The sequence below is a fragment of the Meles meles genome, chromosome X (assembly GCF_922984935.1).
Source record: "Meles meles chromosome X, mMelMel3.1 paternal haplotype, whole genome shotgun sequence".
NCBI classification, from domain to species: domain Eukaryota; kingdom Metazoa; phylum Chordata; class Mammalia; order Carnivora; family Mustelidae; genus Meles; species Meles meles.
The window spans coordinates 119991775-120004516 of record NC_060087.1 but is presented as its reverse complement, the minus strand read 5'-3'; positions in this window follow the sequence as shown (position 1 = coordinate 120004516).

Sequence of the window (12742 nt, the reverse complement as noted above, 5' to 3'; positions counted from 1 at the left end):
ATCACATCCCATCCAAACCCCTTGTTTTACCATGTGGAAAACAAGAGATTGAGTAATTTATCTGAGGCTTAAAATAAATCAAGGGCAGATAGGACCCAGAAATCCTGGTTCCAAGTTCTCTTACATGCCTGCTTCCACATAGTAGCTATCCTATCCCTAAACTCCTAGAGGGCTGCGCTGTGTATTTTCTCTCTCTCATGAGTGCAGAGCCCGCTGCATGACACATAGTTAGTATTCCAAAATGTGTGTTGAATAAATGAATGGATGTTAATCGCAGCTAACATTTACTTTGTACTTACCATGTGCCAGGCACTACGCCAAACACTTTTACACGCATTATCTCATTCGACTCTAGTAACAACTCTCAGAGTAGGGTTTTTGTTTTGTTTTGTTTTTGCTTTAACTCCATTTTACAAATGAGAAAAGTAAGGCACAGAAAGATGAAGCGACTTGCCCAAAGTCACACAGCTAGGAAGTTGTAGAACTAGCTTTGGAATCGAGGTCTTTCTAACTCTAGAGCCACCCCGAATGTGGGGTAAGGACCAACAAAAACGTCAATTCTGAAACTATACAGAAATGTTAAGCCTGTGCACCTACTCATCAAAATACAATTTTCTACCATGCCTTTACTCAGCAAATGAAGTCCAGTGAACAGGACCCTCAGCTTGTTTTTCCTGGCTTTGCCCCCGACTCCCTGTGTGGCCCCACACAATCAGCTAATCTCTCAAGTTCCCAAGTTCCCCAAATCCATTACAGAGTCCTGCTTTTTGTGGCACCCCAGGGTGTCTCCAATTATCTCAGAGGGGTTTCGTGAAATTCTCAAAACAAATTTTAAACGCGATCCTTTTTTTTTTTTTAAAGAACATATGCTTTACAAAGCCTTTAGGAGGATAGAAGGGATTTCCTTCAAACAAAACAAAACATGAAAATGTGGCCAGAGTTTTTAATATTCCCAGAATTGGAGCTGAATATTAAGGGATGCAGCTCCATCTGCTGGACATCGAACACACTAATCATAATAGAAATTAAATATTGATAGCAGGGCTTATTTAGAGTCTGTAGCCTCTGTTCTAAATACCCATTTTATTAAATCACAAAAAATACATGGCTATTGTAAAAAAAATTGTAAAACAAAATTTGCCATGGATAATATAAGTATAATCTTGCCTCTCTGAGATACCTACCACATCAACAGTTGTTCTGTTTCTGTGCATCTGTATCTCTTTCTCTGCAGGTGAGAACATATATGTACAGTGATATATATTCTTTACATTTGGAAAAATTATATAACAAGCATTTTCCATGTCATTTAATAGTCACCATAGGCAGAAATTCTAATAGCGCCTGGATAGCTTCAGTTGAGCGTCCCACTCTTGGTTTCGGCTCAGGTCGGGATCTTGGGATCCTGGGATGGAACCCCTTTGAGTCTCCCTGCACAGCAGGGAATCTGCTTCTGCCTCTCCCTCCCCCTCTGCCTCTCCTCTCATTCAAGCTTCCCGCACACGCGCAAATGTGCTTGCTCTCAAATAAATAAAACCTTTTTAAAAAGGTTATACAATAATGTATTTACCCACATGGCCATTGTTGGACATTTATGTTGATTGACAATTTGGTTATTATAAATGAGCACCTCTTTGCATAATTTTGTCCAGATTTTGGCTTACCTCCTGGGGAGTGATTGCTATTAACAGGGAAACTATGGGTCAAAGGGTAGAATTATATTTTAGTTTCTGAAACATATTGCCAAATTGCTTTCCAAAAAGACTGCATCAGTTTACCCTCCCATTATCAGCGTATGAATGGCCTTCTTTACGGCACCCTTGCTAACACAGACTATTGTCTTTTTTCATCTTTGCTAATTAATAGGTGAAAATTGGTCCTTGTTGTTCCATTAGCATTTTTGATTACTAGTGCAGGTGAACATTTATTCATATGTTTATCAGCACATTTCCTCTTTTGTGACTTATTCATTAATGTCATTTTCCCATTAAGAGTCTTTGCATTTTCTTATTATTTTGCATGTGCTTTTAGATATTAAAGACATTTTTTTCTTTCATTTTTATGGCAAATATCTTTTCAAGCTTGTTCTTATATTTGACCTGTAGAGGCTTTTAGTTTTTTATTGTCAAATATTTTAATAGTTTCTTTTATGATTTTTCCTCAATTGCTTTAGGCTTATCATGTCCTCTATAAAGAAATGGGATTAAAAAAAAGAAATGGGATAAATATTCATATTTTCATGATCTTGATTTTTGATCCACGTTTTTATACTTTCGTTTTTTTATTTGCCTGGAATTAATTTTTGATGTTAAATATGAGACATGGGGATATATTTTTATAGTTTTTTTAAGACATTATTTGAGAAAGAGAGAAAGACCATGAATTGGGGGGACAGAGGAAGAGGGAGAAGGAGGTTTCCCGAGAGCAGGGAGACCAACACAGGACTCGATCCCAGGCCCCTGAGATCATGACTTGGAGTCAAAGGCAGGCGCTTCACTGACTAAACCACCCAGTCACCTTGAGGATATATCTTTAAATATCACATTCATTGAATTGCTCTTCCCTGCTTTATTGAGTTGTTAAATTATCACCAACATGTATTTCACATAGCACCATCCTTGTGCTCCACAGAGAGTTGCAAAGGTTCAAATTTGGCAGTAAACTGTAATGGTTTGCTTTTGGCTGACAAAGAATCTGGGGATATGTAGGGAGCCATTTAAGAGTTTTGAGCAGGTCATTAACATGATCATGTCTGTGCTATTTTTTTTTCAAGATTTTTTTTATTTATTTAACAGAGAGAGAGAGAGAGACCACAAGGAGGCAGAGCAGCAGGCAGAGAGAGAGGAGGAAGTAGGCTCCCCGCTGAGCAGAGAGCCCAATGCGGGACTGGATCCCAGGACCCTGAGATCATGACCTGAGCCAAAGACAGAGGCTTAACCCACTGAGCCACCCAGGCGCCCCCATGTCTGTGCTATTAAAACAAGGTAACTGTCACAAACTATAGAGTGAGAATAGAGCAAAGGGACGTTTGGAGACAACCATACCAGAGAGTTGACAGTTCTCTGAATGATTTGCATTCTCTCCTGAGTCTTAATAGGCATCTTCCACCCTGTCTTTCTAAAAGAAATAATCTATTTAGTAATTTTGGTATATTCTGGACACTGTGTTAAGCACTTTACATATATTATCTCATTAACTGTCCTCAAACCCCAGTTAGGTAGGTATTATCACCCCCTTTACACAGATAAAGAAATTGAGGTCTAGAGATGTCATAGAAATTGTTCAAGGTCCCACAGCTAGTGAGTTGGAGGAGGCAGGACTCAAAACTAAGGATTTGGGGGTAATTAAATGAATGTAAAACACCTAAAACAGTGCCTGGCCTGGTAAATGGCAACTTCTCATCCCCTCAACCATCATCAGATCTTTAGGAACTTGAAATTTTATATAAAAATACGCTGGTGTTAGGCCCCTGGGTGGTTCAGTCGGTTAAGCATCTGCCTTCGGCTTGGGTCATGGTCCCAGAGTCCTGGGTCCCAGAGCCCCGCATCCGGCTCCCTGCTCAGTGGGGAGTCTACTTCTCCCTGTGACTCTCCCCCCTCAGGCTCTCTCTTTCTTACTCTCTCTGTCTCTCCAATGAATAAATAATATCTTTTAAAAATATATGCTGGTATCATCTGAATAAAGTATTTCAGCAATTATAGGAGCCTGAGCCAAACTTAATTGGGAACTATTTTGTACCTCCAACATGTGTATAAGATGAGCTCCAGTGTGGCAGTCAGGAAGCCTGGCTTCTAGCCCACCTCCTAGTACTAGGTAGTTCTGTGACCTTGGGCAAGTCACCGGACCACAAAGTTCCCTTGTCTGCAGAACAAAAAGCAATCATATCCTTCAAAGGGTCTTCTATATAAAACAAAAGCAAATCTGAAATGGTTGAGAAAGTTGATAATTCTACATGCTTTTATGGATTTCCCACTTAAGCTATCAAAATACTTAGGCCATGAAAATACCTATGGAAGCCATGTAACAAACAATGAATATGGCCTCTTGGTTTCGATTTGTTTTGTTTTTATTTTTCATTACGTCAATTTTCAAACATACACAAAAGTAGAGCGAATAGTATAATTAACCCCCATGACCAATTACCCGGCTTTAATGAACATCAACACTGCCTTGTTTTTTCTGACACAGCCTCCCAATATTTTATTCTTCTGTGTATTTTAAAGCAAAATCTAAGACATATGAATATGGTCCATTGTTATGATGACAAAAATAATGAAGGAATTTTATTTGGTTTTCTCAAATCCGGAGGGAAAAGTACATTTTAAAATCTGGCAAAATCCAAGCTGGTGTTAATTTCACTTGGTCCTTCTGCTTTTAAAATGTCTCAGAAAATGAATCTCCAATCTAAATACATAATACATTAATTCATCAGTCCAGGCCAAGGGCTAGTGAATTCTAATTGTCTGTGGAAGACAAGCGGGTGGGGGGTTCCTGCTAGTCTAAGCAGAGGGCACCATTTTCATTTCTATAATAACAGTATTCATAACATGAAATGTTTAGCTGGTTTAGTCCATTAAACCAGTCTGGCTTGAGGGTAATTCTGACCAGAGATTCAACGATTCTGACAAAGTGAGTGAAGGCACGAAGACTAATTAAAATTATCTTCTTCAAGAAGAAATTTTTCTAAAAGAAAGAAAAAAATGAGCTGCCCTGCCCACTCAATAAAGAAGGCAGGAATCAATTTCCCCCTAAACCTAAGTACTTGCAATTTTCCCCATGTGTCTAGTTCACAGTGCTCATTGCCATTCACGGTCCCAGCCTAATGACATATGTGGGACGGACATTCATGTACCCATTTGTACGAATGAGAAAGTGAAGGCCCTAGGGGTCACACCAGCTAGAGGAGACAAAGCTAGGGACTAGAGCCTAGTGCTCCTGCTTCCTATGTCAGGGCTGACTCCCTATGCAAGCAAGTTTACCAAACAAGAATGAATTTCTTCACCGCCTATTTCCAATCTCCCTAGAACTTAATAAAGTATCTGTACTTTGTAGCAGCTCAGTAAATATTTCTTGCCTGTCTGAGTACTGCCTAATAATGGGAAAGAAAGAATAAAAATAAGTATAAGGAAAAAAGGAGAAATCAGATAAACAAAGGAAGAGGAAATAACATTAATAAGCTTAGCAAATAAGGCCCAATCTGGGAGGGGAAAAAAAAAAGGAAACATGGAGGAAAAACCTGTTAAACCACAGTGAAGAGTTCTATGTCATAAAAAAAAAAAGATTTAAATTCCATATACCAAAAGGCTGACAGTGGTGGTAATGACAACTAGAACTAGGACCTCTTCGATTTTACTAGGCTCTGTGGTAAGCCTATGAACCCTCTGAGGTAGGGAAGTAATACTATTATCCCCATTTAATGGGTGAAAAAAGTGGGGCTCAGAGAGGTTAAGCAACTTGCCCAGGCTATAGAACTAACAAGGGTAGAGTTAGGATTCCAACCCAGCCAGTCTGACTCAATTTTCATTTTTTTATATTTTCTATACTTTGCAAATTTCTTACAATAAGCATGTATTACCTTTATTTTTTAATCCTGTAGCATTCATCGTGTATAGAAATAATTTTGTCATTACATCACTAAGTATAGTTAATTACTATTTCTATTCATCATTTGTATGTCACCTCAATTAGACTGTTAAGAGCCTGTGTCTAAGGGACTGTCATGTTTTAATGCATATTATAGCTGCTCGATGAATACTTCTTAAATGAATGGACAATGGAGAGAAAAATGTGGGAGTATGAAACAAAACAACCACCACACACACAAAAAAAATGGTTTCGGGAGAGGATGAAAGAGGTAGATGAGAAATGGAAAAACAGGCACAGAAACATAATGATCAAGAACAGGAGATGGGGGTTGTATAGGTAAAAAGACAAGCACAAAGCAATAAAGCAGGGCAAATAAGAAAGGAAGCTTGCTCCATAGAACCTTGTTTTGGTGAAATTGTAAACTAAAATTAAAGCTAAAATGCATTAACAAAGAGAAGCCAGTCATAGGCGAGAAAAGGAGACTTTTAAGATATGGTACTTTAAAATTTTTAAATAGAAAAATTGTTTCAAAGTACCTTATGAGAGGGGGAAGTACTAAAATTGCTTTTCTGGCAAAGCCTGTCCCTTCATCCAACAATTATCCTAAGATACTTGAGATCTCATCTCCATAAATTCAATAGGCAATTGGGGCCACTTTCTCTTTTGAGACCAGATGCAGAAACAGAAATTACAGTCATTTCCTATATTGCAGAAATTAGCTGGCCAGTTGAAAGCCACCTGCACGCATAATTCACATCATCAGAGGTTGGCATCTAGAAGGCTCAAGGCCCTGTCCTCTCTGCCACATACTTCACCCATGTAGAAGCTAAGCTCAGAAAACAATGGTGAAGTTTCAGGTTTGCTGTTTGCCCATGTTATGGGGGGTGATCTTTTATGGTTTCTGACCTCTTGGGAATTAAAGAATAATATTTTTTTTCTTTTAGTAATACATACACATAGTCAACATAATATGGAAGCATGGCTGATAGCAAATAACAGTAGTTCCCTGTTCCAGCAGGCGCCATCATCTTCATAGGAAGCAACACTTTCTTATGGTTTTAACTGTTTTTTCTGGTTTATATATTATGTAATCTAAATAGTATGCCTAAACATCTATGTATTTAACAATTTTAGATGTTACCTATTAACTTTCTTTTACAATAATTAATAATTTAGCTTTCTTATACTTCCCACACACAATGCCACATCCTTCACTTCCCTCAATCCATCAATCACAATTCTTGGTTAAATGAGTAGCCAAGTTTATATGATTATGACTATGTAATTATTGATCCCTGCAAAGCAAAGTAGTGTATTATTGTTACTCTTAGCATATCATTGTTAGTCTTTTGATTTTCCCCCAAAGTTAATAAGTGATTCAGAATTTCATTTTTTGAGATTTCTGAATTTCTTTCTTTCTTAAGTAGGCCCCATGTCCAGTATGGAGCCCAATGCAGGGCTTGAACTCATGACCCTGAGATTAAGACCTGAGCTGAGATCAAGAGTTGGACACAACCAACTAAGCCATCCTGGCACCCCGAGATTTCTGTATTTCTTTTTTTTTTTTTTTAAAGATTTTATTTATTTATTTGACAGAGAGAGATCACAAGCAGGCAGAGAGGCAGGCAGAGAGAGAGAGAGGGAAGCAGGCTCCCCGCTGAGCAGAGAGCCCGATGTGGGACTCGATCCCAGGACCCTGAGATCATGACCTGAGCCGAAGGCAGCGGCTTAATCCACTGAGCCACCCAGGCGCCCCTAGATTTCTGTATTTCTAATGCTATTTTTAATCTAAGAGTTTTAACACTGCTGTTAAATACCTATCAATAATTTTTCCAAATACTCCAACCTATCTAAAATCTGCCGGTTCCATATTCCCCCTGAAGATTTCCCTCTCCCGTCTCTCTGTTCTCCTGCTACAAACTAGGCCAGTTTTCTTATGGGCTGAAACATGACTGTACTTCTGGGACTTCTTCTGACCATTCTTTGGAGTTGGATTCTTGGTTTCCGGAATCTTATACTGTGGCTTCCATTTTCTTGGTTTACTCCCTCATGTCAGTAGAGTACAACCTCTGATAGCTTCCAGAGAAAGTGTTCATAGGAGGAATTTTTTGAGACTTTGTACATTCTACTTTAATATTTAACATGAGCATGACTGGATTGCTACATAATTTTAAGATGAGAATCATATTCCACTAAAAAAGTAGACACTTATGGTCAATTGATTTTCAACAAGGGTGCCAAGACCCTTCAATGTGAAGAGTTGTGTGCTAGGACAACTGGATATGCTCAACCAGAATAATGAAGTTGGTCCCTTAAATCATACCATACACATAAACTCAAAATACATCAAAGACCTAAATGGAAGAGATAAAACTATAAAACTCTCAGAAGATAAAATAGGTATGAGGGGCACCTGAGTGGCTCAGTCATTGGGCATCTGCCTTCGGCTCAGGTCATGATCCCAGGGTCCTGGGATCGAGCCCCACTTCGGGCTCCCTGCTCTGCGGGGCCCTGCTTCTCCCTCTCCCACTCCCTCTGCTGTGTTCCTTCTCTAGCTGTGTCTCTCTCTGTCAAATAAATAAATAAAAATAATTTTAAAAAATAGGTATGAATCTTCATGACCTTGGATTAGGCAATGGTTTCATTTGCCCGCACAACCAAAAAGCAAATACATAAATGGGACTTCATGAAAATTAAAACTTTTGTGCTTTTAAGGACACTATCCACAAAATGAAAGATAACACATAGAATCGGAGAAAATATCTGCAAATGTATCAGATATGGGACTTGTAGCTAGAATACATAAAGAATGCTTAGAATTCAATAATGGAAAGACAAATTACCCAATTCAAAACAGATATATGAAAAAAATGAAGAAAAATGGGTATATGATTTGAATAGACATTTCTCCAAAGAAGATATACAAATGGCCAATAAGCAAATGAAGAGAAGCTCAACATCAGTAGTTACCAGGGCAATGGAAATTAAAACCACAATAAGATAACTGCTTCACACCCACTAGGATGGTAACAACAACAACAACAACAAGTGCTAACAAAGATGCATTAGAAATTAGAGCCCTCATACACTGCTGGAGGGAAGAAAAAGTGGTACAGCTTCTGTGGAAAACAATTTGGCATTTCTTTAAAAAGTTAAAGATAGAATTACCATGTGACCCTCCCAGGTATATACCCAAGAGAATTAAAAACATATGTCAACACAAAAACATACACATTAGTCTGCATGACAACATTATATAATAGCCCAAAAGTGGAAACAACCCAAGTATCCAGTAACTGATAAATGGACAAAATAGGGCATATCCATGCAGTGGGATATTATTCAGCCATAAAAAGGAATGAGGTAGTAATACATGCTACAATACGGATGAGCCTCAAAAACATTATGATGAAAGAAAGAAACCAGACAAAAAAGGTAACATAGTATATGATGCCATTTATAGGAAATGTTCAGATTAGGCAAATTAGTGCAGACAGAAAGCAGGTTAGAGCTTGCCAGGGGCTGAGAGAGAGGGGATGGGATAAATAAGAGTAACTGCTAATGGGGAGAGTTTCTTTTGGGGATGATGAAAACGTTCTGGAATTAGATAGTGGTGATGGTTGCACAACTTCATGAATGTTCTAAAAATCATTGACTTGTATAATTTTAAAGATTTGATTTATTTGACAGATCACAAGTAGGCAGAGAGGCAGGTGAGGGGTGGAGGAAGTAGGCTCCCCGCTGAGCAGAGAGCCCGATGTGCGGGGCTCGATCCCAGGACCCTGAGATCATGACCTGAGCAGAAGGCAGAGGCTTTAACCCACTGAGCCACCCAGGTGCCCTGACTTGTATAATTTTAAATGGATAATTTTTACGGTATGTGAATTATAGTTCATTAAAACTGTCTTTAGAAAAGTAACACAATAAAATACAACATAGGAACATATGGTTAAATGTGATGATTCAACTGCATTTCTTCTCTCCCTTTCCTCCCCCAAATCCCATAAACATGATACTAAGAAGATAAAAAGGACATTAACTATCCACCCCTCAAAAAGAGATCAGAAAATCACTGGGACAGTTTGAGTTTTCACTGAAAGGCAGAGGAAAGACTATTTAGTTTTTGGAGGGGGGCTGTAGGGGCAGAAGGAGAGAGAATCTTAAGCAAGCTCCACGCCCAGCATGGAGCCCAACATGGGGCTCAGTCTCACAAACCTGAGATCAAGACCTGAGCTGAAATCAAGAGTCAGATGCTTTGGGGCGCCTGGGTGGCTCAGTGGGTTAAAGCCTCTGCCTTTAGCTCAGGTCATGATCCCAGGGCCCTGGGATCGAGCCCCACATTGGGCTCTCTGCTCAGCAGGGAGCCTGCTTCCCTTCCTCTCTCTCTGCCTGCCTCTCTGCCTACTTGTGATCTCTGTCTGTCAAATAAATAAAATCTTTAAAAAAAAAAAAAGAGTCAGACGCTTTAACAGACCGAGCCACCCAGGAGCCCCAGAGGAAAGGCTATCTAACCTGAACAGATTTGAAGGGATGAAATTCAAATTTTTTAAATAAAAAATAAAGCTGCTTTGTAATTACAAATATACACACATATGCACATGGATAAATAGAACAGGAGAGGAAACAGCCAAAGAGAAGGTTTAACAAAACTTGGGAAGACGATTGTGGCTGGAGGAGAGGTAACTGACTGACTTGGTATGGAGAGCACTACAGCTGGAGCACCCGCGGAGGTGGAGGCACAAAGCAGAAGGTAAACCGCTCACCCTGCAGGATGTGAGGAGGCCTAGAATGTAGAAGCATGGAATACAGTGGAAAACAGGGATGAAGCTCAGTGCTTCAAACTGATAAAGGACATCTAAATGTCAGAATACAAATAGTGGAACCCTTGGGTCCCTTTCCCAACTTCAGAGCCTGGCCACTATCTATAACCAATCTCCACATCCAAGAAACCTTAACTTGATTTTCCGGTGACAAATAAGAAAAGCCACAGACTTGAACAATAGCCCAAAAGAAAGCTAGACTAAGTCCCAGGCTTCAAAATGGAGGAAGGTGGGTGGATGGACTAATTAGGACCTTCAGTCTCCTTTTTCCCATAGTGCTCCCTGATTGTTAGAACCCAGATATTTCTCCCACCCTACATTCTACCCCTAGGCGAGAGATTAGAAGTCTTCTCTGGGAAAAAAAAGGAATAGGTCCAGAGAAAAGATCCCAAGATACTAACATTTGAAGCTTATATATAAGTTCATGGTCATCAGACATTTGAGGAAAATTCCCAATGCTAAAGAGAGAGAACAACACAAACAACAGAATCAAAGGTGATCTGAGGATACAAACAACGAAGGTGGCAGAAGAAAATTTTAAAACGTTATAAATGATATCCTCATTAGAGATAACAGAAGGTATTCTACTCATACCAAAAGTATAGAATACTATATAGAAAAGGAATGTTTTAGGACAAGAAAATGTCTTAAACATTAAAAATATGATAGGGGCGCCTGGGTGGCTCAGTTGGTTAGGCGTCTGCCTTTGGCTCAGGTCATGATACCGGGGTGCTAGGATTGAGCCACAAATGGGGCTCTCTGCTTGGTGGGGAGTCTCCATCCCCCTCTGTCATTCCCCTGCTTGTGTTCTCTCTCTCTCTGTCAAACAATTTTTTATTATGTTAGTCACCATACAGTACAGCATTAATTTTTTTTAAAAATATTTTTATTTATTTGACAGAGATCACAAGTAGGCAGAGAGGCAGGCAGAGAGCAAGGAGAAAGCAGGCTCCCTGCTGAGCAGAGAGCCCGATGAGGGGCTTGATCCCAGGGATCATGACCTGAGCCGAAGGCAGAGGCTTTAACCCACTGAGCCACCCAGGCGCCCCCATCATTAATTTTTGATGTAGCGTTCCAAGATTCATTGTTTACATATAACACCCAGTGCCCCATGAAATATAAAATACTTTTTAAAAATTTAAAAATATGATAGCTGATGGTGAGTGCTGTGAAATGTGTAAGCCTGATGATTCAGACTTGTACTCCGGGGCAAATCATACATTATATGATAATAAAAATATATGATAGCTCAAAGAGAAGAGTTGGAAGATAAAGATAGAAAGAAAATTTTCCCAGAAGGTAAAAAGAAAAGAAAGGAAGAAAGAAAGAACATACCAAGGAGATGGAAAATAGGAGGAAAAAATTATGAAAAGTTTAGGGAATCTTTCCAGACTTAACATTGGACTAACAGAATAATAATAGCAAATGCTGTGCTGATTACTGCCATAAGTGCTTTGTATGGACTCATTTAATCCTCTCAACAACCCTACCGGATAGACGCTATTATTATTAACCATATTTTACTGATTTGGGCGGGGCACAGAAGGCTAAGCACCTTGTACAAAGTGATACAGCCAGTAAGTGGTAATTCAGGATCTAAAACATAGGCAGCCTAAAAGGTTCAAAAACAATGCACTTCGGGTGCATTGGGTGCCTGGGTGGCTCAGTCAGTAAAGTGTCTACCTTCAGCTCAGATCATGATCCCAGGGTCCTGGGACTGAGTCTGGCATTGGGCTTCCTGCTCAACAGTGAGTCTGCATCTCCCTCTGCCCTTCACCCCGCTTGTGCTCTCTCTCACTCTCTCTAAAATAAATAAATACAATCTTTTAAAAAATCAAAACAACAACAAAAAACACATCACACTTAAACATTAATCATATTACCTCTCCTAGAAGTTCCCAAAAGAAAAGGTAGGGAAAATAAAAAGGAGGAAATCATCAAAAGCATTGCCCATAATTGAAATATATCACTCTCCATATTAAAAGGACCAACTGAGTGCTGCCCATCACAAAGAATGAATGAAACATTACATAAAGGCACATCACTGTGGAATTTCAGAATCTTGAGGATAAGGGATGATTCTAAAAACTTTTGAAGAAAAAAAGGTCACATTCAAAGGGATAGAAATTAGAAAGTAGTGAACAGCAACACTGGATTCTAAAAGACAGGGAGCAATGACTAATTTTTATTATAATTTCATTGAACTATATGAACTATAATTCACATACCATAAAATTCACCTATTTAAAATATTCAATTGTATTTTCAGTATATTCAGTATTGTGCAATACTCACAAAAATCCATTTTAGAACACGGTCATAACCCTCAAAATAAA